Genomic DNA, 27,439 nt, shown 5'->3' with positions numbered 1-27,439 from the left:
AGTGGTAGGTAGAACTGCCGCCCCATCTTGCTGATCTTCCAGTTTTCCTTTATCTTCTTCCTCTAATTTTTGGATAGTTGGTTCCAGCATGTGTGCGATGGGATGTTAGCCAACTCGGCCTGTTTAAAGGTTGCCCCCAGAGATGCTAGGGCATCTACCTCCACATTCTGGTCTTTGGGGATCTGCTTGAGCTTGCAATCTTTAAAATTTTGTCTCAGCTCCTTCGCCACCTTTAAGTAGGCGATCATCTTTGAGTCTCTGGCTACGAATTCATCACTCACATGGTTAACTATCAGTAAGGAGTCACTGAATATCTGTAGGTTCCTGACTCCTAACTCCCAAGCTAGCTGCATTCCTAGTATAAGGGCTTCATACTCTGTTTCATTGTTAGTTGCCTTAAATTCACACTGCACTGCTTCCGCTATCAGATCTCCCTATGGTGATCGTAGGATTAGTCATACACCTACCCCCCTTTAGTTGGAGGCTCCGTCGATGTTCATCTGCCAGACTTCTACCTCTTTGTTCCCTTTAAGGGTTAGGATCTCCTCGTCTGCAAGATTCTGGATAGCTGGGCTGAAATCTGACACAAAACCTGCCAGCGCCTGTGATTTTATCGCCGTTCTTGGATCATACCTGATGTCGTAGACACTAAGGTTTACGGACCATTTTGACATTCTGCCTGATAACTCAGGCTTCCTCATTACAGATTTTAATGGATAATTGGCACATGTATGGTGTGGGACTCAAAGTAGGGGCGCAGTTTGTATGATGCAATAACAAGTGCTAGTACCAATTTTTCAAGAGATGTGTACCTGGTCTCTGCTGGTAGCAGAGACTTGTTTACATAGTAGACTGGCTTCTACTCCTTGTCCTGCTCTCTGAGTAGAACCGCACTTACTGCTATTTTTGGGACAGCCAAGTAGAGAAACAGTGGTTTTCCCTGTTCTGGTTTTGATAGTAGCGGCGGGGTGTTAAGGTAGTACTTCAGCTCTCTAAATGCCTGCTCATGGTCTGCCGTCCACTCGAACTTTTGGCTCTTTCTCAATATATCGTAGAATAGACTGCACTTGTCTGAGGATCTTGAGATAAATCTGCTTAAAGCTGCCACTTTTCCAGCTAGCCTTTGCACATCCTTCAGTTTTTTCGGTGACTCTAGCTATAATACGACCTTAATCTGCTTGGTGCTAGACTATATTCCTCTTTGAGTTACGATGTATCCCAAGAATTTGCCGAATGAAACTCCAGAGGTGCATTTGGATGGGTTTAGCTTCATTTTGTATTCTCTGAGGTTGCTGAATGTTTCTGCCAAATGCTGCATGTGATCCTTAACTTTCTCTGACTTCACCCCCATATCGTCAATATATACCTCCATGGTTCTTCCTATTTGTTCTTTAAACACCCGGTTGACCAGTCTCTGATATGTGGATCATGCGTTCTTCAGGTCGAAGGGAATAACGTTGTAGTAGTATATTCCTCTCTCAGACATGAATGTTGTCTTCTCCTGATCTGCTGGATCCATTTCGATTTGATTGTAACCACTCCAAGCGTCTAAGAATGTTAACATTTTATGTCCAGCTGTTGCGTCCAACATTATGTTAATGTATGGTAGTGGGAAGGCCTCCTTTGGACATGCCTTGTTGAGATCGGTGAAGTGCACGGATACTCTCCATTTTCCATTCTTTTTGGGCACCACTGTGGGAAATATCGGTATACTTCATCAAGAAATTCGGATTATAACGAAATTATAATTATGAAATTGCTAGTCATAAATGAAATTGCATAAACAAAATAGTAGAGATTAGAATCAATCTTTGGTCCTAGCAATATGGCCTAAGAACAATATCGAGATCGATATTCTCCTAATCCTTGCACCCAAAATGCTTTGAGAAATGCCTCTTTTCTTTGCTAGAAAAGATCCCTAATTTCTTATGAATTTTTAGGATTTGTGTGATGTGAGAATTAGGTCAAAAAGAATAAGAGAAATGATCTCCCTATCTCCTCTTAAAACCGTCTAACCAAGAGAAAATAAGGGAAGATATTTTTCTTCCTAATTATCTCTTATTTTCGGTTTCACCAACCACCAAAAATAAGGAGGAAATCATCTTATTTTTGGTTGTTGTCAAAAATATATAAAATGTGTATTATTTATCAATTGTCATTTATGTCGTCCTGTATTAATAAGTCCACACACTTAATACCGGTCCGTCATCATTTATTATGACAATATCGTATAATATATACATTAACTATAAATATCGCATATTTATAATGTGCTTATTAAATATAACCGTTTACGTTTAATTACGAATTAACATCTTAGTTCGTTTAAGCTAACATTATATACAATAATTAAATATAACAGTTTATATTCAATTTAAGAATTAACCGTTAATTCGTCTAAGCTAATATTATTTAATTATACTAAATAATCGTCTCATCATCACATTGACTAACTTTTTAGTCAAATACATGGACTAACCTTTTAGTCATATAAGGCATCAATGTGATTATATTTTCATACAATCAGATCTCTCAAACACATCCTTTAGGTGTGACTTTTAGGGACCAGTTGATTACCGCCATCAGTATGATAATAACGTCAAACTTCTAGCAAGCCAACCGTTATTAATAAACGTTAATCAACTGATAATATACTAAGTATACCCTTGTGAACCTATAAGAGATTTATATACGTTATCACACTAACTGTGGAGGACACAAGCTCCAACAAACTCCCAATTGTCCTCACAAGTGTGTGTGCGATAACCGATTCTTATATCCTAAAATTTCTCCCACTTAATGTAAAACAATTTGCAAAATCCGTATTCACAAAGGTCGTATTTTACAAGTGATCAATATCAAGAGTGGTTTTCCCGACTAGAGAGTAACTTAACTGATAAACGAATCATCATTCGAGCATGGCAATGCATTTCAGTTACAACTCCTCGAGTGGCCCTAAGAAATAACTAAACCTGATAAAGGTTGGATGTTTTCTTCAAATCGAATCCTGCAGATATAAGCACAGTATGAAATGACCCAGTGAAAATCTGCTTAGCCTCCTGTTACGGTCGACCATGAGAAAGAAACCAAAGTCACCTAAAAACTACCTTAATCTCAAGAGACAATCGATAGTCAAAAGAATCGACTCTAGGAACACAATGGACGTCCAATCCACGACCTGACACCAAATGTTTTTAAACATTTAGGACTCCATTACGTTGTCACAATTGTCCTACGAGGTATCGTTATAACTTGTATCTGTGATCGATCAGCCAACCGTTTGACTTATGGCCCGTTGAACCCACCATCAATCAACTTCACAATATAATAGCCAGAGTTATCAGCTCATATAGGCGATTACGGACCAAAACAAATATAATGTAATTCAGTTCACTTTGTGGCGTTCAATGTTGTCGTACAATCCACATGAAAAACAAAATATGAAATAATACAATGAAGTTATAAATAGCAAATGAAAAAGATAATGTATCTAATCCATTAGCAACTAGTAAAACTCAAGAATACGTTTCATTCCCATGGAAATAACGTGCCCTTCATGCTTATCATATTTCAATGGTTTAGTGAGAGGGTCTGTGATGTTGTCATCCGAAGCAATCTTGTCAATCACTATCTCCTCTTTCTCCACGTAATCACGGATCAGGTGAGCCTTCCGATGTACATGTCTAGACTTATTGCTAGACTTAGGCTCCTTAGCCTAGAAGCTGGCACCTCTATTGTCACAATAGATAGTTATTGGGTCATTCAAACAAGGAACTATGGTTAGTCCTTGTAGTAATTGACGCATCCATATAGCTTCCTTTCGCTTACAAGCGGCATAGTACTTTCGGTTGTAGTAGAATCTGCTATAACTTACTGTTTGGAACTCTTCCAGCTGACAGCAGCATCATTAATAGTAAAGACGAATCCAGACTGAGATTTCGAATCATCTCGATCTGTTTGGAAGCTAGCATCTGCATAACCGATTACACATAGCTTAGTATCTCCTCCATAAGTCAATACCCAATCCTTCGTCCTCTGTAGGTACTTAAGGATGTTTTTAACAGCCATCCAGTGTGTTTCACCTGGATTGCCTTGGTACCGACTCGTCATACTCAATGCATATGCCACGTCTGGACGTATGCATATCATGGCATATATGATTGATAATATGGCTGATGCATAAGGAACACGACTCATGCGCTCGACCCCTTCAGGTGTCTGGGGTGACTGAGACTTGCTCAAATGCATCCCAGGCGTCATTGGAAGGTTCCCCTTCTTTGAGTTGGTCATGCTGAACCTTTCAAGAATCTTATCTAAATAAGATTCCTGACTCAATGATAACATCCGTCGTGATCTATCTCGATATATACGGATTCCCAATATGCGTTGTGCCTCACCCATATCTTTCATCTGGAAATGGTTGTTCAACCATCCTTTTAGCAAAGATAAGAGAGGAATGTCATTCCCAATCAAGATTATGTCATCGACATACAATATCAAGAAAACAATCTTGCTCCCACTCGACTTGACATATAAGCATGGTTCCTCGACCGATCGAGTGAAACCATAATCTTTTATCACCTGGTCGAAAAAATGATTCCAACTTCGAGAAGCTTGCTTAAGTCCATAAATGGAACGTTTAAGCTTGCACACTTTCTTAGAATTTTCAGGATTTATGAAACCTTCGGGTTGTACAATGTACAACTCCTCCTCCAAATAACCGTTTAAGAAGGCGGTTTTCACATCCATCTGCCAAATTTCATAGTCATGAAAAGCGACAATCGCTAAGATTATCCGAATGGAACGTAGCATAACTACGGGTGCAAAAATTTCATCATAATGCAATCCGTGCACTTGAGTAAAAGCTTTTGCCACTAGTCGTGCTTTATAGGTATCTGGTTGCCCGTCTACAGAATGCTTTATTTTGTAAAGCCATTTGCACTGAAGAGGTCTTACCTTGTTAGGTAAATCAACAAGATCCCATACGTCATTCTCATACATGGAGTCCATCTCGGATTGCATGGCTTCAAGCCATAGCTTAGAGTCGGAACAGGTCATGGCACCTTTATAGGTAGTGTGTTCATTACTCTCTAGGAGCAAAACGTCATTTTCCTCGACCATACCAATGTATCTGTCTGGATGATTAGAGACTCTACCCGACCTCCTAGGTTCCTGAGGAATATTAACCGTATCATCAGTTGAAGGAACAACTTCCTCCATCTGTTCCTCGGTTGTTGGTTCTTGAATCTCCGACAGCTCGAAGGTTCTATTACTTGACTTGTTCTCGAGAAATTCTTTCTCTAAGAACTTTGCACTAGCCGCAACAAAAACTCGATGTTCGGTAGGCGAATAGAAGTAATGACCAAACATTCCTTTTGGATAACCAATAAAGTATGTCTTGACCGATCGCGGGCCGAGCTTATCCTCGTGTCTCCACTTGACATAAGCCTCGCAGCCCCAAACCCGAATAAAGGAAAAGTTAGGGACCGTTCCCTTCCACATTTCATATGGAGTCTTGTCGACAGCTTTAGACGGACTTCGGTTAAGTATAAGAGCAGCTGATAAAAGAGCAATACCCCATAATGAATCAGGTACTACCGTGTGACTCATCATGGATCGAACCATATCAAGTAGTGTTCGATTTCTCCGTTCGGACACACCATTTAATTGAGGTGTTCCAGGTGGAGTTAACTATAAAAATATTCCACAGTCTTTAAGGTGTTGATCAAACTCAATTGAAAGATATTCGCCACCCCGATCTGAACGGAGTGCTTTAACCTTTCTTCCCAGTTGGTTCTCAACCTTATTCTGGTATTCTTTAAATTTTTCAAAAGACTCACTTTTATGCTTCATTAAGTAGACATATCCGTATCTACTCAAATCGTCCGTGAAAGTGATAAAATATCTATAACCATCTCTAGTGGTGATTGACATAGGTCCACATACATCAGTATGTATGAGTCCTAATAGGTCACTAGTGCGCATTCCAACACCTTTGAAGGAAATTCGAGTCATTTTGCCGATAAGACATGATTCACACGTGCCAAATGAAGAGAAATGAAATGTGGGAATAGTCCCATTCTCAATGAGTTTCTTTACACGTTTTTCATTTATGTGTCCCATTCGACAATGCCATAGATAAGTTTGATCTTTGTCACCAACCTTTAATTTATTATTATTCACATATAATATATCCGTGGTTTGATCTAAGATATAAATTCCATTCATGGAAACTACTTTGCCATAAACCATTTCATTAATAGAGAAAATATAGCTATTGTCCTTTATTGAAAATGAAAAATCGTCTTTATCAAGTACGGAAACAGAAATAATATTCTTAGATAAACTGGGTACATAGTAACAGTTATATAAATATAACTCAAACCCACTAGGGAGCTGGATTAAGTATGTTTCCATTGAGACTGCAGCAACTCGTGCTCCATTCCCGACTCACAGGTCCACATCACCCTTTGCGAGGGGTTTGATGTTTTTTAGGCCCTGCAAATGATTACACTGATGAGAACCACAACTAGTATCAAGTACCCAAGTTCTGAAACTTGCATGGTTAATCTCAATCATATGAATATAAGATGACATAACAACAGGAGTGACGCGGCCTGCTTTTATGTCCTCAAGGTACACGGGATATTTCCTCCTCCAATGTCCAGTCTTGTGACAATGGTGGCATTCAACGTTACCGTCCTTTATCTTTGCCTTGCCTTGTGAGCCACTAGTCTCACCACGCCCACTCTTACCGTTTCCTGACTTCTTAAACTTTGGCTTTCCTACAGTTAGGTCGCCGTGAACTTTGCCATTACCCTTATTCTTGTTGGAAATCATGAGAACATCTTACTTCATGCTCCCACTCAATTTCATATCCTTCTCGGTCTGTACGAGAAGTGAGTGTAGCTCATGAGGACTTTTATTCATGTCATTCATATAGTAATTTGCCCTAAAAAGGGCAAAACCATCATGAAGTGAATGAAGCATACGGTCAATGAATATGCTCTCACTGATTTTGCAATCAAGTGCCTCCAAATTCTCGACATTCCCAATCATGTTAATAATGTGTGGGCTAACCGGTTGGCCATTCTGGAGTTTCTCATCAAAGAAGCGACAGGTATGCTCATATGTAACGATTCACGGTGCTTTTGAGAACTCATTAGTGAGCGTGGTGAAAATTTTGTTTGCACCTTGGGCAATGAAGCGTCTTTGCAAATTGGTTTCCATTGCAAAAATGAGTACGTTCTTTATCACACCCACTTCTGTGACGAAGTCACTATAAGCAAGTGACTTGTTAGCTCTTGCTTTGGGGCCTGGGTTTGGTGGTATTGGCACAGTTAAGTACTTGAGCTTACCGTCAGCAATGGCAGCATTCCGTAATGATGCCTCCCAGTCCGCAAAGTTGGACCCGTCATTCTTCAGTCGTGTGGACTGATTCATGTGGTCCATGAAAGATTTGAGCCAGGACTCGCGTGAAAGTGTGGCACTTGGCATAGGGATTTAGTTATTTCCAGCCATTTGTTGTAAGCAGTATTATCAATATAAAACAAATTCTACACTGCGAAAACAAGAATAAAACATAATAAGCATACTCATCGTTATGATTTAAGTCTAATGCATGTTATAAGCGAAGACTCAAGCATTTATACAATTGACCTCCCTCAAGAATTATATAAATGATCCCAAGACTCAATTATCTGTAAATTGATAAGCCAACCTCTTGGCTAATTCTACTGTTAGAATTCTTGGTTGATAAATGTAATACTCCGTATTTATTAGTCTTGGGGTACTCTATCGAGTAGGCCTTACTCTGTCGAGTAAGGGAGTTTTGCGAAATAAAATAGTTTCTGACCTGTTGGGTACTCGATCGAGTAACTACGATACTCGATCGAGTAGGGGGGGTACTCGATCGAGTACTTGGGCTACTCGATCGAGTAGCTAGGTTTCTGAGGGGTTGTTTTCTCGGGTTTTGTTAATTATGCGATTAAGGTATATAATCTTTTCGTCATTCATTCTAATCACTTTTCTAAAACCTAAATCACTGTGAGAAGAGAAAGCAAACTACGTTCATCACCTTAATCGCATTGTTAACAAATCCCGGAGCTTGGAAGGTCGGATTTCACTTGTCTTTACACCGTTGTAATCCTTGCGTCGAGGGTAAGACCTTTATACCGTTTTTATTGTATTTCGTCAAAGTTAGTTAAACCCTAATATTGGGAATTGGGGATAATTAGGAGGAGGATTCGTAGAGGAAGCTTTTTGACTTCAGCTGTGAGATCGTCTGACAATTGTGCTTTCCAGGTAGGGTTTCCCTACTCGATATTACTTACATGTGGTGTGGTGTTGTCTTGTAATTAGTATAATTGGTTGATTTGACGATGTTGTGATTGTGATTGTGATTGTTTGTCTGTGGTTCTCGAGATGCGTTCTCGGCTGAGTGGAGTCACTTGCGGGAGTGGCTTCACGCCCTAGTTTCGCCCTTCGTGGAACCCGCCACGGAAGGGGATGTGCACATTAATGGAACAGGGTTATCGCTCGGTATGATGAGCGGGGCTTAGGTGGGAACGGCTGCGGTCCCCCACTGGCAGGGCTGGTCAAGTGGACAGTCGGTGACGGAGATGGAGTGGAGTGCTTGATCGTGTATGATTGTTAGAGTTGTGTTGGTTACTGTATTGTTGATTATACCTCTTGTGTAAGTAATCTTGACCCGGTGAATGTTTTGAAAACTGCGGTGATCCATTCGGGGATGGTGAGCAGTTATTGAGCGGGTATGACATGAGTACCGGGATATTTGGGATTGCCACGATCGGTGATAGAAGTTTTCATTGTAGTTTAGCGAGTTTTCATATACATTTCGAGTTAGTTCAAGAGGCAGTAGTCTTGAGAACATGTATTAGTATTTGGTTTGGTTTTTGGATTGTAACCTTTCGCTAAAGTATTACTATTTAAATATCGTTTCATTATTGTTTATTTGATTATCATTGCCTCGGGTAACCGAGATGGTAACGTCCTTATACCTGAGTGGTCCTGGTAAGGCACTTGGAGTATGGGGGTGTTACAATAAATTTCTGTACATTCTATCTTTAGTCCATCATAATCACGAGAAACTCTTCGGATTATAATGTTGAGGTAAAATAAGTCAACACAAACTACTTACCCAACGTAGAAGGGGTCACATGGAGAGTAAGGTCCTATATGCCTACCGACGAAGAAGGGATTCATAGTTGTTTGCCCTTATAAAGACTAGTCTCAATTTAAGTTTTAGAGGAAGATCCCATCAACTTTATTTTAATTCATTTTAAGTGAACTAATATCTAGCATGCGAGAATGAATAGACTAAAATGATGGCTTAAAATAGTGTGACATCTGTATGTCTATGAAAACTAACATCCAAACTATATGAGTCAATTTTCATGCATATAAGTAGTAGGTGGTTTGGTTTAGGCGGAATATGATGCACTAATTGTCATGCAAATGAAAAGCAACGAGAATGAAAAACGTAAAACAAAATAAAGTCCTAGTGTGGCCTATCTACCAAAATGAACATAAATACAACTTTGGAATCCTTCCTAGGACCCGAGAAGCTTGTCTTGATGTTCCATCTTGGTCCATGTAGCGGGAATGAGCAATCCAATCTCCATCTTTAGTCTTCTCAAAATTACAATTAATAAATTACAAAATAAACCTATTTACATTCTAATTTCAAAAATATAATACGAAAGAAAACCAAAGGAGATTCGAGATCTCAAAATTACATAAAAATTATGTTTCCATCATTACGAAAGCGTAATTAACTAAGGCCACACTAGGTATTACAAATTACAACCGATTGCAAAAATACGTAAATAAACCATTCAACAAATCATTCAACTAAATAAAAATGTATCAACTTTAAATTAATCATTCAAGACATAATTCCTTAATTATGTAGAGTAATTTATCCAAACCACCTATTTTAAATTTATCAAAATTATGTGACAATTCCTCAATTACTTACAATAATTCCAATCTTAATTCACATTAACTAGTGATATGAATTAATCCAACATTATTTTAAACCTCTTTAAAATAATTGGGTATCTTTAATTTGTGACCTTTTTCAAAACAAACAATTATACATTATAAAGAATAAAGTATAAAATTTAATCGGCCAAAAAAAAAAAAAACGAAACCATTTTTTTTAGCTCTCGGCATTATTAAAAAAACGAATTTTTTTTTCTTTTTATTCTCGGCAAATATGAAAAAAAAAAAGAAAAACAAATTTTTTTTTTTTTTCATCACGGCATTAAGCCCTAAAAACAAAAAAACTGATTTTTTTTCTTTTCATTTCTTGCGGCATTTTGCCCTAAAAACAAAAAATAACAGTTTTTTTTTTCTTTTCGAAAATTGACCCTATTTATGAACAAATTTGTTTAATGTTGCTAATACAACAAGATTGGCATAATCATCAACTTTTAATTTTAATATAGATTCAATCTAGATGATTCAATTTAACCTCTTAAAAAGAATATCCAAATTATGATTAAATCGATTATCCGAATATTTGATTCATCACAATTGATTTGAACAATATTAAATTTAATGAATCATGATTCTAAATAACAATTTAAAACCATGTATGCCAAAAACTATATAGCAAAACACATGAACAAGATCAATAAAAAACGATTTCCATTTACATTTTAATTTAATTCTTATTAAATCAAAACATCTACAAATTTATCATATTATCATCTTAACAAATTAAAACAACAATATCAATAAATCAAATGGAAACAAAACATCAAACAAAACAAAAAAAGGTCTCGGCAAAAAAAAAATTAATCGGCAGAATTTTTTTATTTTTTTAAAAAACGGCCGAACCTTTTTTTTTCTTTTTCTCAAATTTTTGTTTAAATTCATTTATGAAAATCATATAAAACAATTTCGTGACCTATGCTCTGATACCACATGTGGGAAATATCGGTATACTTCATCAAGAAATTCGGATTATAACGAAATTATAATTATGAAATTGCTAGTCATAAATGAAATTGCATAAACAAAATAGTAGAGATTAGAATCAACCTTTGGTCCTAGCATTATGGCCTAAGAACAATATCGAGATCGATATTCTCCTAATCGTTGCACCCAAAATGCTTTGAGAAATGCCTCTTTTCTTTGCTAGAAAAGATCCCTAATTTCTTATGAATTTTTAGGGTTTGTATGATGTGAGAATTAGGTCAAAAAGAATAAGAGAAATGATCTCCCTATCTCCTCTTAAAACCGTCCAACCAAGAGAGAATAAGGGAAGATATTTTTCTTCCTAATTATCTCTTATTTTTGGTTTCACCAACCACCAAAAATAAGGAGGAAATCTTCTTATTTTTGGTTGTTGTCAAAAATGTATAAAATGTGTATTATTTATCAATTGTCATTTATGTCGTCCTGTATTAATAAGTCCACACACTTAATACCGGTCCGTCATCATTTATTATGACAATATCGTATAATATATACATTAACTATAAATATCGCATATTTATAATTTGCTTATTAAATATAACCGTTTACGTTTAATTACGAATTACCATCTTAATTCGTTTAAGCTAACATTATATACAATAATTAAATATAACAGTTTATATTCAATTTACGAATTAACAGTTAATTTGTCTCAGCTAATATTATTTAATTATATTAAATAATCGTCTCATCATCACATTGACTAACTTTTTAGTCAAATACATGGACTAACCTTTTAGTCATATAAGGCATCAATGTGATTATATTTTCATACAATCACATCTCTCAAACACATCCTTTAGGTGTGACTTTTAAAGACCAGTTGATCACCGCCATCAGTATGATAATAACGTCAAACTTCTAGCAAGCCAACCGTTATTAATAAATGTTAATCAACTAATAAAATACTAAGTATACCCTTGTTAACCTATAAGAGATTTATATACGTTATCACACTAACTGTGGAGGACACAAGCTCCAACAACCACTACCACATTTGATAGCCATTCTGGATACTTTACCTCTCTTATCTTGTTTGCTGCGAGCAGGCTGTCTACCTCTTGGTTGATCACTTTATTCCTTTCAGCTGCGAACTTTCTCCGTCTCTGCTGGATGGGCTTGCACCCTGGGTCTACGCTGAGTTTGTGTGCTATGATGGATGGATCTATTCCTATCATATCATCATGGGACCATATGAAACAATCCATGTTGGCTTGCAGGAACCTGATTAGGTGTTGTCTGAGGTCTCCTGTGTATCATGCCCTTATTAGCACGATTCTCTCTGGGGGTGCAGCTTGTCCAGGTTGATCTAATCTAGCTCCTCGGCTGGAGGCTCAATGTATTCATCCTGGACACGCTATTTATGTAATTGCTATGCTGGAGGGGTAGCAGTGCAGTTTAACACCTTCTTGTAGCAGCCTCTAGCTTCCTCCTGGTGTCCTCGGATTATTTCCACTCCCCATGGTGTGGGGAATTTTACACATTGATGATATGTTGAAGGGACTGCTTTCATTAGATGCAACCATGGTCTTCCAAGGATAACATTGTAGGTAGATGGCCCATCTATGACCAAGTACCTTACTTGTTTTTTTACTCCTCCTGCATAGGTTGGGATCACGATTTCTCTCAATGAGTTAGCTGTCTCTCCACTGAACCCTACCGGCGGGATGGTTTTCTTCTGCAAGTCTTTCTCGCTGAACCCCATGTTTTCTATGGTTTTCAGCATGATTAGGTTAACCGAGCTACCAGTATCTACCAGAACCTTTCTAACTGTGCAATTGGCCATTGACAGTGTTATGATAAGTGCATCATGATGTTCCTGTCCGTCATGTACATCCTCTTCGTCGAAAGCAACAGCAGGCAGGTCACAATGAGAAATTGTGCAGGAAGCTTTTGGCCTATCTCCCTTAGTCTCAGTAGGACGCCTTTTGGATGCTGAATATGTCAATCCGCTTAAGTCTGAGCCGCCTGTTATCACGTTTATTATCTTGGTGCATGTAGGTGGCGCTACAGGCTTTGCGGAGCTTAACTTATCCCGCTGCTTGCCCCCACGTGGTAATAGGTGGCTCAGCTCCCCTTGCTCGTATAGGAGCCTAATCTCCCTGCGCAGCGTGTAGCAATCCTCCGTGTTATGCCCGATGCCACGATGGAACTCACATTTTTTCTTACTGTCTTTTCGTCATGACTGTCATTCTACTGGTGGCCTGGGCCACCTTACCCAATCTCCTATCTCTCTGAGTGCTTTCAGGATCCCTCCGATGCCAGCTGTGAATCCATACTTTGCCAGTATGAGGAGCTGCTGATTCTCTTCTCTGTTGTCGATTCTGTTGACGCCCCTACCATATGGCCTGTATCGTTCCTCATACCTGCTGGTAGGTTGCTTTCTATTTGACTTCTCCATGGCTGATGTGCTGGATACGCTTAGCGTACTTGGTATGCTGGGTCTGGTTAGGATATCTTCCTCTAGTCTGATCGGAGCAGCTGCCTTTTCTTGCACTGCTTCAAAGTTATGGCAAGGGTGTATAGTCAGCTATTTATACAGGTCTGACTCATGGTGTAGGCCCCTTCTAAAGGCTTCCACTGTTGTTGACATGTCACACTCCCGTACCGCCACCTTCTCATTGCTAAATCTAGTGTTTTACTCTCCAATTGTCTCACTTGCTCCTTGAACAATTCTGTACAAGTCGCCTGCATGCTTTTGTGGCTTTCGGCTGCTTGCGAATTGCTGAGTGAATGCGTTTACCAGGTCGGCGAACATGGATATCGATCTGTTAGGGAAACTTACGATCCATTGGAGTGCTGGCCCCGACAGTGTGGATCCAAACCCTTTGCACATACATGCTTCTTTTACGTGTCCTACAGCTGTCACTGTCATCATTTTCTGCTTGTATTAGCTTACGTGGTCAAAGGGATATTTAGTGCCATCAAAGAGAGCCATGTTTGGATTTGTGAATCCCTTTAGCATGGCGATAACAGATATTGCATCCACGAATGGCGAGTCAGCATAACTGTCGGGTGCTGCCTTCTCGAGTGGAGGTGGCAGTCCTGGGACCCTGCTTAGCATCTCCCTCAGTTCTAGATACTACTCATTGGTCAGGCTTCCTGAGTCCGAGCTGCGTCTATCTGCTGATTTGGAGTGCTGCTTCCAGGCCCGAATTCCTGAGGATTCTAATGCGACGTGGTCCCTAATAGTATTGAAGTCACGAGCGTTCCCTGGTGCCAGCTTACCTGCAGACTACCTGTGGATCCTCCACCTAGTGTTTGGTTACTTATCACGAGGTTACCACCTGGGATGTTACCTGGTTGTATTTTCACGTGGCTGGCTTGCTGCTAGCTGTCTGGTGTGAGGTATCCAAGTTCTTGTGGGGTTATCGTTTCTCCTGTTGGTACTGCTGTTAGATCTAATCTTATTACCAGTTCAGCTGGTATCTGCCGAGGTTGACTCCTGCTGCCTGATGCCCCCAGTGTGATATCTACTACTAGGGCCTGACCTTCATCCCCCGCGCTTGCTGGTGTGCTGGATTGTTGTCTCAGGATGACTATATGTGCCCAGAGTTCCCTATTCCTCTTTCTTGCCTCAGCTTCGGCCTTCCTCTGGTCTTCTCGCATACCTTCCATGACCTTCTGCAGATTTTCCATGCCACTAAGCTAGGTTTGTGTTGGACTTGGCGGTGGAGTAAGGCTTGAACTTCGTGTTCCCCTGTCTGATCTGGGTTGTGCAGCCACAGCAGGAGTTTAGGGAAGCAGAGTGAATTTTGTCACGGATGTGGTTCTCGGTGTGTGCCCGAAGGCATGAGTTTGAGCCGCTGATGCTGGATTTTGAACTGGATTTGGTGGTATCAACCGCTGACCGCTTCTTGACACAGCTGCTGACGTTTGTTTGTCCATTGTGTCTGAGTAATTAACGATTGACGACCACAATGCCCCACGATGAGCGCCAAACTGTTTTGGTAATTTTCTGCCGAATTAGGTTAAGTCGGGTCAAGGTGGTCTTACTCGTGTTATGTGATTGAGTTGTCTATGTTTAATGCTTGATAAAGAAATAAGAGATGTAAGAAAAGATTAACACAAGAGATTTGGTGACGCGGAAAACCCAATGTGGGAAACGACCGCGGGAAGAGACGATACCTGTTTGGGCTAAAATTAGCACAACAAAAGAGGCCCACTTAATAAAATGAAAGCTATGGAAGGAGTGATAAGGAGGAAGGAAGCCCGCTGATGGAGAAAGGGGGAACGGGCTCAAGGGAGATCAGGAGCCCATCATGGAGAGTGTCCGGATTAAGGAAATGAGAGTTAGGGAGAAGATAGGGAGAAGTTAGGGAGATCAGGGAGAATTGGGAAAGGCGACCAAGTATGGAAAGAGTTCTTATGGAAATTATATTCCCTTTCCATATTCGAAGTAGGACATATCTAGGGTTCTTACCCTATAAATAGCCAAGGAAGCGAATCAAGAAGGACATTCAAGACACCATATTCACACATCCACACTCAAGATCACACCTCGACATATCATACTCAAATATACGTTCGTCTAGGATCTTGCAGGCCTGACGCCTAGGGCCAGCAGGATTAGCTTTGTGCCACGATTGTAATCATCCTCCTATTCATATAGTGCAATACTTGGCAGGGTACCGTCCCTCCCACGGTTGTTCCCACATTGGGTTTTTTGCGTCACCAAATCTTACGTGTCAATTTACGTTACGCACTTTATTTTTCTATTTATTTATTGACATACGAACGATCATACAACCAACCAACGAGTAAGACTACATTGACCCTAATTAATCGACTTGGGTAAAAATACCTAAACAGTTTGGCGCCCACCGTGGGGCATTGTGGTGGTCAATCGTTGATATTCTAGATATACAATGGAAAAGCAAGCATCTGAAGCCGTGTCAGGGAGCAGGCAACCATCGCCACCACCACCATCTACCCAAAATCTAACATCAACAGAGGCCACGCAGACTCCCGGACACACCTCAAGAATCATACCGACAACAAAAGCCTCTCTACCTCCCAGGACTCCTGCTGTCGTGGCCCAGGCCAGGTCAGATAAGGGAACAGCAAGTTCAGGCCTCACTCCACCACCTAGTCCCACACAAATCTTACTCACTGGCGTGGAAAGTCTTCAAAAAGCTATGGAAAACACGAGAGAAGACCAAAGGAGAGCATATGCTGAAGCAAGAAGGAGAGACAGAGAGCTCTGGGCACAGATAGATATCCTAAAATAGCAGTCTGTCACTCCAGTAAGTGGGATAGGTGAAGGAAGATCTCCTTTGGTAGATCTGACACGGGGAGCATCGGGCAGCAGGCAGATACCAGCTGAACTAATAACAAGATTAGATTTGGCTACAATACCGTCAGATGGAAGAATAACCCCACGAGGGTTAGGATACCTCACACGGATAATAGGCGTATAGGCTACTTGCATAGGGACACAGACAGGTGGCCTCCCCGCCAGCATCCCCGCAATAATCGATCAGACACTTGTAGCAGGATCCGAGTCAAACCAGCAAGTGAACTGGCAGCTGGGGACAATCGTTACTACAACCCCCCTGGCTGCCAGAGCCCATCAGAACCTTCAAGAACCCGGATCAGGAGGAAATATGCAGACAGCTGACAGACGGACCCCAGATTCAGCCAGTATAACCAATCAGTGACTTGGAACTAAAGGAGATCTTTGAGCGGGGTCCTGTGGCTACCACCCCCACTCGAGAAAGCAGCTGTAGACAGTTACGCCGATTCACCATTCGTGGACACCATATCCATCATAGCCATGCCAAAGAGATTCACAAATCCAAATATGCCTCTCTTCGACGGCACAACAGATCCCTTTGATCATATCAGCCAGTATAAGGAGAAAATGATGACGGCAACAGCTATAGGGCAAGTCAAGGAGGCTTGCACGTGCAAAGGATTCGGGTCCACCCTAACAGGACCGGCACTTCGATGGTTTGTGAGCACATGACGGTCGATATCTACATTTCTTGAATTGGTGAACGCATTTACTCAACGATTTAAGCGGCCCAGAAAGCCACGAAGCGCGGGAGACCTGTACAGAATCGTCCAGGGGGCAGGAGAAAGCATTGGAGAATACAATACTAGGTTCAACAACGAGAATGTAGCAGTACGAGAATGTGATGTCTCAACAGCAGTAGAAGCTTTCAGAAGAGGCCTCCACCATGACTCTGACCTATACAAGCAGTTAATCATGCATCCATGCCATAGTTTCGAGGTAGTACAGTAGAAGGCAACTGCCGCAATCAGGTTGGAGGAACATGTCTTAGCCAGAGCCAGCATGCTAAGCGCGCCTAGTATCTCTAGTACCTCAGCCGTGGAGAAATCAGGAAGAAATCAAACCACCAGCAAGAAGGATAAGAGGTACAGACCATACGGGAGGGGAGTCAACAGAATCGAAGAAAATCGGCTACTCCCCACTCTGGCAGAATACGGATTCACCACAGGAATCGGAGGAATCATGAAGGCACTCAGGGAGATGGGAGATGGAGTCAGGTGGCCCAACCCACCACTAGGAGAGCAAGCATGGAGGAAGGACATCAAAAAGAAGTACGAATTCCACCGGGATATTGGGCACAACACTGAGGATTGCTACACATTACGAAGAGAGATCAAGCGCTTGTAAGAACAAGGAAAGATGAGCCACCTATTACCACGTGGGGGCAAGCAACAAGATAAGGTAGGCTCCGCCAAGCCGGCAGACCCGCCCACATGCCCCAAAATCATAAACGTGATAACAGGCGGCTCAAACTTAAGCGGGCTGACATATTCAGCAGCTAAGAGACGTGCTACAGAGACCAAAGGAGATAGGCCACCAATTCGTGCGAGAATTTCTCAAGTGACTGCCAAGTGATCGGCTTTGATGAAGGAGATGCATACGATGAACGAGAATATAGCAGCAAGATAAGGTAGGCTCCGCCAAGCCAGCAGACCCGCCCACATGCACCAAAATCATAAACGTGATAACAAATTTCTCACAGTGACCTGCCAGCAGTCAGCTTTGATGAAGGAGATGCATACGATGAACGAGAACATCATGACGCACTTATTATCACCTTATCAATGGCCAATTGCATAGTTAGAAAGGTCTTGGTAGATACAGGAAGCTCGGTCAACTTAATCATGTCGAAAACTATAGAAAACATGGGATTCAGCGAGAAGGATTTACAGAAGAAGACTATTCCGCTAGTAGGCTTCAGTGGAGAAACAACCAGCTCGCTAGGGGAGATAGTCATCCCAACCTATGTGGGAGGAGTCAACAAGCAGGTCAGGTACCTGGTTATAGACGACCCCTCTACTTACAATGTCATCTTGGGAAGACCATGGTTGCACCAGATGAAGGCAGTCCCCTCAACATACCACCAGTTCATAAAATTCCCCACACCATGGGGAGTAGAAACGATAAGAGGAGATAAGGAGGAAGCTAGAGGCTGCTATAAGAAGGCATTAAAGTGCACTGCCAGCCCCCCCGCATAGCAATTACAGAAGCAGCCTATCCAGGACGAATACATCGAACCTCCAGCAGAAGAGCTGGATCAAATCAACCTGGATAAGCTGCACCCAGAACGAACCGTGCTCATTGGAGCAGGATGCACAGAAAGCTTAAGACAACAGCTAGTCAAGTTCCTACAGGATAACATGGATTGTTTTGCATGGTCACACGATTACATGATAGGAATAGATCCGTCCATCATAACACATAAGCTTAGTGGGGACCCAAAGTGTAAGCCCGTCCAACAGAGAAGAAGGAAGTTTGCAGCGGAGAGAAATAAGGTAATCAACCAGGAAGTAGATAGCCTGCTGGAAGTGAAGAAAATAAGAGAAGTAAAATATCCAGAATGGCTGTCTAACGTAGTGGTGGTGCCGAAGAAGAATGGGAAGTAGAGAGTATGTATGGACTTCACCGATCTCAACAAAGCATGCCCTAAAGATCCATTCCCGCTGCCTCATATTGATGCAATGGTGGACGCAACAGCTGGACACGAGATGTTAAAATTCCTGGACGCATGAAGTGGATACAATCAGATCAAGATGGATCCTGCAGATCAAGAGAAGACGGCATTTATGTCTGAAAGAGGAATATATTGCTACAACGTCATGCCATTTGGCCTAAAGAATGCAAGCTCCACATATCAAAGGTTGGTTAACAGAATGTTCAAAGAACAGATAGGAAGAACAATGGAGGTGTATATCGATGACATGGTGGTGAAATCAGAGAAGGCCAAAGATCACATGCGGCATCTGGCAGAAACATTCAGCACCCTTAGGGAATACAAAATGAAGCTAAACCCATCTAAATGCACCTTCGGAGTATCTTGTGGTAAATTATTGGGCTATATCGTAACTCAAAGAGGGATAGAGGCCAGGATCGAGCAGATCAAAGCCATCTTGCAGCTGGAGTCACCTGAAAAGCCAAAGGATGTTCAAAGACTAGCCGAGAAGGTAGCAGCCCTGAATAGGTTCATTTCAAGATCTTCAGATAAATGCAGGCTGTTTTATGACGTACTAAGGAAAAGCCAGAAGTTTGAATGGACCTCTTAGCACGAGCAAGCCTTCAGAGAGCTGAAGCACTACCTCGGTGCCCCCGCGCTCCGTCAAAGCCGGCCCGGAGAACCATTATTCCTATACCTAGCCGTCACGAAGTGGCGGTGAGTGTTGTCTGGTCGAGAGCAAGAAAAGGAGCAGAAGCCAGTATACTACGTGAGCAACTCTCTGCTGCCGGCAGAGACCAGGTACACATCTCTTGAAAAGTTAGTACTAGCATTGGTAGTAGCATCTCGCAAACTGCGCCCCTATTTTGAGTCCCACATCATACATGCCGTGACCAATTACCCGCTAAAAGCTATCATGAGGAAGCCTGAACTATCAGGCAGAATGTCAAAATGGTATATACACCTCAGTGGGTATGACATTCAATATGACCCCAGAACAGCAATCAAATGACAAGCACTGGCCAACTTCGTATCAGACTTCAGTACTGCCACCCAGAATCTGGCAGATACAGAGATCCTCACCTTAGAAGGAAGCAAGCAGACAAAAGTCTGGCAGATGCATATTGACGGAGCCTCCAACAAAAGGGGGGCAGGTGTAGGATTAATCCTGCGGTCACCACAGGGAGACCTGATAGCACAAGCAATAAGATGTGAATTCAAGGCAACCAACAATGAAACAGAGTATGAGGCCTTGATATTAGGAATGAAGCTAGCTTTGGAGTTAGGGGTCAGGCACCTGCTCATATCCAGTGACTCTGTATTAATAGTCAACCACGTGAATGATGAGTTTATAGCCAGAGATTCGAATATGATTGCATACCTAAAAGTAGCAAAGGAACTAAAACAGAAATTCGAAATTTGCAAGCTTAAGCAGATCCCTAGAGATCAGAATGTAGAGGCAAACACCTTAGCAACTTTGGGGGAAACATTTAAACCAACATAGCTATCCAGCATTCCAATAGTACACATGCTGGAATCGTCTATTCAGAAGGCGGACGAAATAGACAGAGGTGAACTGGAGGATCTATAGAGCGAGAACGAAATCCAAGCAGTTACAGAGGAAGGTGAGAACTCCCAGCCAAACAGGCAGGCACCTGACCAAATAGCCGATCAAGCAGATGACTGGCGCACACCTTATCTACACTGGCTGCACCATAACAAGCTACCAGATGACAAGAAGGAAGTGAGAGCTTTCAGAGTAAAGGCCTCCAGATTCATACTTATTGATGATACATTGTTCAGAAAATCGCTAGCAGGCCCCTACCTACGGTGCCTGGACAAGGAAGAAGAACATACTGTGTTACATGCTCTCCACGGTGGCGAATGTGGAAACCATGCGGCGGAGTCGGCAAATAAAGCCCTCGGACAGGGATACTATTGGCCTACAATGAAGGCGAGATGCGGTGAGAATACGCACGAAAATGTGACTCCGCGGCAAAGACTCAAAGACCAATGATCCATCGGCCCAGAGTGAGCCGCACCCTATTATTTCCCCCTGGCCATTCATCTCGTGGGGCATGGATATAGTAGGCCCTCTACCACGGGCCCACGGGAAATAGAACCGGATGCTAGCAATGATGATTACTTCTCCAAGTGGATAGAGGCGAAGCATTCACGGAGGTAAAGGACAAACAGGTCATTTCATTCATAAAACGAAATATCATTTGCAGATTTGGTATCCCATCAGAAATCATATGTGACAATGGCTCACAATTCATCTCAAACGATACCGAGGGATACTGTGACAGGTGGAACATCACCTTAAAAAATCAGCACCTAGGACTCCAAACTCCAACGGGCAAGCTGAATCCAGCAACAAAATCATCATGTACAATCTAAAAAGGAGGTTACAGGAGTTAGGAGGAAAGTGGGCAGATGAATTGCCACTAGTGTTATGGTCGGAATTTAACGACACCAAAGGTAGCAACAGGTCAAACACCCTTCAGCCTGGTGTTTGGCGCAGAAGCAGTCATTCCGTCAGAAGTTCTAGTTCCCACTCACATGTATGAAAATATGACAGGGGAACTAAACAATGCAGAGATGACCAGAAGCCTGGACATAATTGACGAGCTGCGAGCAAGCATAAAAATCCGTCTGGCTGCTTACAAACAGTCTGTGGCCAGGAGTTATAACAAGAATGTGAAAGTCAGGCTCCTGGAGGTAGGAGACCTGGTTCTCCGAGAGGTGTTTCAAAACACCAAGAATCGCAAGGCAGGCAAATTCGCCTACAAATGGGAAGGACCATACCAGGTAGAAGGAGTTGTTGGCCATGGCGCATATAGACTGATGACTATGGAAGGTCAAATCTTACAACGCCCATGGAACATACTTCACCTGAAGAGATATTACTTTAATAATAAGTAGACTCCAGCTTTCAGAATGATGTACTATGAAAAGCCAAACCGTCTTTTAAAAATTAAAATAAAAATCCGGTAGTAGGCATACTGCCAATTTCACTTTTATTTCTGGTGTCTCTAGTTATTTTAAGATTTTAAAATACTATTAGATGGTGTGGTTTGGCGGCGTCTGGGACCACATTGCCCGGTACCCCATGAGATGGCGGCAAGTACTTCACATCATTTTAATAGATTCTCTTATTTTCGGGCTTCTCTAAGTACACCACTTTGAATTTCGGTATCTATGGTACTTTGAAAGGATGTCTAGCGGCAGATCCCAAGCGCAAACGCGGGGTGACAAGACACATGACACTCCAACATGCCTAACCTATTTTCTCCACAAGGAGCACCCTCACCAAAGCGGATCGTGGAACGTACGAAAGGGAGCTGGTTGTGGTGAATACGCTTACCCAGCTACCCCTGATACCTCCCCATGGACGTAGCTCGCACTAATCGCAATTAATCAGGGCCCCGGCATGCATGCACACGAACATGGAACGTAGGGATATCTGCACTACCAGAATCTTGCAGCGTCCCATCGGTCCTAGAATGACGATAAACATGCCTAAATGACGCCCCTGTTGGCTTTAAACGAGATGAACACACCTTGCGTCATGAACAAGGTTAAGTAGTCCAAAACTGCGGCATACGCCTAAATCGACCATCCGGTGACACAAAGACTAGCTTAGTCGGATCGCCTTTTGAGGTGACAGGTGGTCTAAATCGACCTTTTGAGGCGACAGTGCTGGTCTAAATCAGCCTCCTAGGTTGACACGGTCACTCCTCCTTACATTGCGGCATATGCCTAAATCAGTCATCAGACTGACACGGCAGCTAGCTGAGTCAAAATGTCAACCTTCTTAGGATGACAGGACTCGCCTAAATCAGTCAAACAGGCTGACACGACAAATTTCCTAAAAATAGGGAAAATAAACAACAAGCACACGATATGTAAGCTAAAGCCTTGCCAAACTATGACAAGGGGCATTTTCAAAATATGGCCAAAGTACGGCCCAAAGTTTAACCGCCACCTTGGTGGAGCAACCACAGAAAGAGTTCCAAAAATTACAAAGTCTGCCACCTCTGGGCCAGACCGACAAAAAGTTCTTCAAAACATAAAAATATTTAATTATCGGTCACATTAATGACCTCCACCTCTGGCATCTCCTCTGCTTGCTGACCTCCCGTTTCAGTTACCGTACCAGCCTGTGCATCCTCAGCTGCCATAGCTCGCTGAGCTCCGTCAGTAGCGTCCTGGGACATTCCAGCTCCGTCCCCAGCAGCTTGCTCAGCCAGTGCAGGAGAATTCACCTCCCCAACTTCAGGCATCAGCACACTCAGATCAGGTTGAGTAGGATAAAGCATCTTCAGCTACCTCTCCTCTTCCTCTATAGCCTGCTGGGTAGGAGCCTCTTCGAGGGCAGCACGCATCCCGCTGATCTTTCCCCGCCAGGGAGCATAAGCAACAACGTTGGTGGACAGGGAGATCAGCTCACTGATCTTCTCATCTGAGCGCTTGAGGGAGTCAGAGAAAGTATTGCATATCGCCTGAGTACGCGCCAGCTGATCAGCCCCTTCTTTCAGCTTCATCTTTGTGACAGCAAGCTCAGTCTTCAGATCCACCACACGCTCCTTCAGATCAATCCGCTGCTGTGCCAGATCAGCAACAGTCTCCTTCAGCTCCTGGTTCTTGGCGCTGGTAGCACGGCTGGTCGTCTGCACTATGTTGATCATCTTCCTGTTGTAGAGTGCAGGCTGGAGGGTCTCGGGCAGGAAAAATCAAGAGTCAGCAAGGAAGTCAGGAAGTCAGGAGGCAGAATCTATGTAAAGCAGACAGACTGACAGGTAAAAAACGAAGAATATTTACCATGAAGGCGTTGTGCACGTCATTTTCAGCCATCTTCTCTGGGAGAACTCCGAAAACGTTTCCTCAACAGGAGGAAAGAGCAGCTGGTCAATCTCCGGCTAGTAGGGGACCTTGTCCACATTCCCAAAGCCCTCTGGGAAATGAGCAATAATGCCTCCGCTAGATGAAGCCCGAGGACTGGCAGGAGGAGTAGGCGGATGGCGAGATAACGGGTTGACCTCCAAGGGCTCATGTGCGCAGAACTCGGAAAGCGTGGGAGGAGTCCGGAAGGAGGCAGCAGGAGCACTCCTCTTGGAGGCAGAGGCCACATCGGGGGGGCGGAAGGTCTCCTTCTTTTGGCACTTTGGAGGATGATTTCCAACTGATCAACTTTTGAACCGCAAGCATATCTGATCTCGGGCACGTGAGAATGCTTAAAGCGTCGTGAAAACAACATGCAAATTAAAACGGTGTAGATGTCTTACCAGAAGACACCGTGAGCCGACTTAGGAGGATTGGAGGAGGAAGCGGTGAAAAACCAGGCTGTGTCCTGGGAACTTTCTCTCAGATTTAGAGATGCTGAAGAGTTTGTTGCAGGCAGGGATTTTGGCACCAATACAGGTAAGGTCACAGGGGCATGCACGAAGACGATGAAGTAAGCTAGTAAGCAGCGAGATAAAATAAATCAGGTGACAGGAAGACTACTTACTCGAAGTTAGAACCCATTTCTCGAAAATATAATCACCAGGAGGCTGGATGGAGTCCTTCCTCACGTAGAAGAAGTCCTCAAACCATTTTTCATCACGGGATTTTGACACGTGTCCGAAGGAGCCTCTCCACGGCCCCGGAATGAGAATTGACCCCGCCCGGGGATCGATGTTGTACATATGGGCTAGGTCGCCCAGAGTGACAGATTTACTAGTATTCTGACCGACGGCAAGAGAATAGAGAAGAACTCTCCAAATGGCAGCAGAAATTTGTGCCATAGCAAAGTTGTTGGTGAAGATGAAGTCTTGAACGAGTTTAGGAAAAGGAAAACAGAGGCCGTATCTAAATGGGTACAGGTAAAAACTAACCCACCCTGGACGGAGGGCGTCGGCTTTCTGTCCCGGTTCAGTAATGGCAGTGTCCACCCCATCACTAAGACCAAGCAGATTCTTGATCGTGGGAATATCGGCCGCAGTCAAGGCAGAGTCACAGTCGTGGGGGAGCTTAATAAGTCCCCGAGAAGGAAAAGTGGGGTCGAGATTACGGTCAGAAGGTGTGGAGGATTGACGAATTTTGCCCATGGTGGAGGGAGAAAGCGAAAATTAAAAGAAGAAAAGACGGTGGATTACCTGATGAAGAAGATGGGGAAGAGGAACAGTGAATCCGGCAAAGGATAAAAAGAAGGAAGGTTGAGGGTTTAAGAAATTAGAGTATTTTTTGAAATGATTTGAAATGATTAATGAAAAGTGGAAGGTAGAGGTTGAAGTTATAAAGAGGAGAGAGGGAGTCGGGGCGAGAAAAGAGGAGTAGGGCGGCTGACATGATGGATTGCATGGGAAGGAGTGTAAAAGACGGCTTAGGGTTTTAGCATTTGATTACGTAAATTCCTTGCTCAAAATCTAGAAGCGTACTTCACAAGAAATTTGGAGCAAACTGTTTGGGCTAAAATTAGCACAACAAAGGAGGCCCACATAATAAAATGAAAGCTATGGAAGGAGTGATAAGGAGGAAGGAAGCCCGCGGATGGAGAAAGGGGGAATGGGCTCAAGGGAGATCAGGAGCCCATCATGGAGAGTGTCCGGATTGAGGAAATGGGAGTTAGGGAGAAGTTAGGGAGATCAGGGAGAATTGGGAAAGGCGGCCAAGTATGGAAAGAGTTCTTATGGAAATTATATTCCCTTTCCATATTCGAAGTAGGACATATCTAGGGTTCTTGCCCTATAAATAGCCAAGGAAGCGAATCAAGAAGGACATTCAAGACACCATATTCACACATCCACACTCAAGATGACACCTCGACATATCATACTCAAATATACGTTCATCTAGGATCTTGCAGGCCTGACGCCTCGGGCCAGCAGGATTAGCTTTGTGCCACGATTGTAATCATCCTCCTATTCATATAGTGCAATACTTGGCAGGGTACCGTCCCTGCCGCGGTTGTTCCCACATTGGGTTTTCCGCGTCACCAAATCTTACGTGTCAATTTACGTTACGCACTTTATTTTTCTATTTATTTATTGACATACGAACGATCATACAACCAACCAACGAGTAAGACTACATTGACCCTAATTAATCGACTTGGGTAAAAATACCTAAACAGTACTCTTCCAATGATTACACTAGCTTTAAGTAGGAGGTCGGATATAGTGATGATGGCACGATAAAATAGCTAGTATAATATGCTGTATTCGTTTGATAGTTCTTGAATTAATATTCTTCCTTGTCTTCTTGGCTATTTATAGGGTAGGAACCCCAGACATGTCCTAGTTTATTTATGGTAAGCAATATTAGTCCTACCATGCTTCTTTCCATAACCCCCCCCCCCCCCTTATACTCTGTTCTCCCTGATCTCCCTGGAATCTCTCTGAATTCTCCCTGATGATTCCTTAATGCGCGGGCTCCTTATATTCACGGGCCTTTTATAATTACGAAGCTTCCTCGGCCCAACTCATTATACGAAATCAGATGGGCTTGTTCCCTATTAGACCAATGTGTGGATTTGGCCCAAACAGTAGCTACAGCTCGTCCAATAGGATTCATTGAATCAATAGCAATAAGCCCAATTTGAAGAGGCTCATAGACAGAACGTCTCGAAATAATACCGGGAGCGGGAGATTCAATTAACCGAGATTGAGAATTTGAAATTTCACCTCTACCATCAATAGGTTTAGCTAAGGCATTTATAACACGACCTAGATAAGCATCACTCACGGGTATCTGAGCAATTCTTCCTGTTACTTTTACAGAACTTCCTTCTTGTATCACCAAACCATCACCCATTAATACAACACCAACATTATTTGATCCTAAATTTAGAGCAATACCTATTGTCATCTCTTCAAATTCTACTAATTCACCTGACATTACTTCATCAAGACCGTGAATACGCGCAATGCCGTCACCCACTTTAAGTACGATACCGGTATTTACAACTTTTACTTTTCGATTATATTTTTCAATACGTTCACGGATAATATCGCGAATTTCGTCGGCTGGAATGGTTACCATGAGTCTTTCTTAATTTTTCGTGTAAACAAAAAAATAATACCTACAGTTGCAGAGAAGGACTAATCAGTTTTTTCGTTCAGCACCCCAAACATTCCAATATTAGCATTGATGGTACATAAATGTAACTCGTTGTTCAAACAACTATTCAGAGTTCCTAAAGCTCCTTGTAAACCTTGTTGGAACACCCATTGTCGGACTTGATTAATAGCTCTTTGTTGTTCAAAATTAATGGTTTCATTTTTGTAATTTTCTAATTGTTCTAAAGTTTTATAAGTTGAATTAATCAAATTTATTTTTTCTCGTTCTATTTCCGAATATCCTTTCACTCAAAACTGATCCGATCCTATTTCTATTTTCCTTAAGCGAACCCGGGCTTTTTCCAATTGTTCAATGGCCCTTCCACGCAGTTCTTCTGAATTTCTAATAGTATTCAAGATCCTCTGTTTTCGATTATCTAA

At 42.3% G+C, this 27,439-nt stretch overlaps 1 pseudogene; it reads right to left on the bottom strand.

The window, feature by feature from the left end:
- The window catches only part of LOC141628017 (ATP synthase subunit alpha, chloroplastic-like), a 61,702-nt pseudogene extending 34,721 nt beyond the window's left edge, over positions 1–26,981 (bottom strand).
- Between the last annotated feature and the right edge of the window lie 458 nt (positions 26,982–27,439).

Source organism: Silene latifolia, chromosome Y (assembly GCF_048544455.1).
Source record: "Silene latifolia isolate original U9 population chromosome Y, ASM4854445v1, whole genome shotgun sequence".
NCBI classification, from domain to species: domain Eukaryota; kingdom Viridiplantae; phylum Streptophyta; class Magnoliopsida; order Caryophyllales; family Caryophyllaceae; genus Silene; species Silene latifolia.
This window is presented reverse-complemented; position numbering and strand designations above follow the sequence as displayed.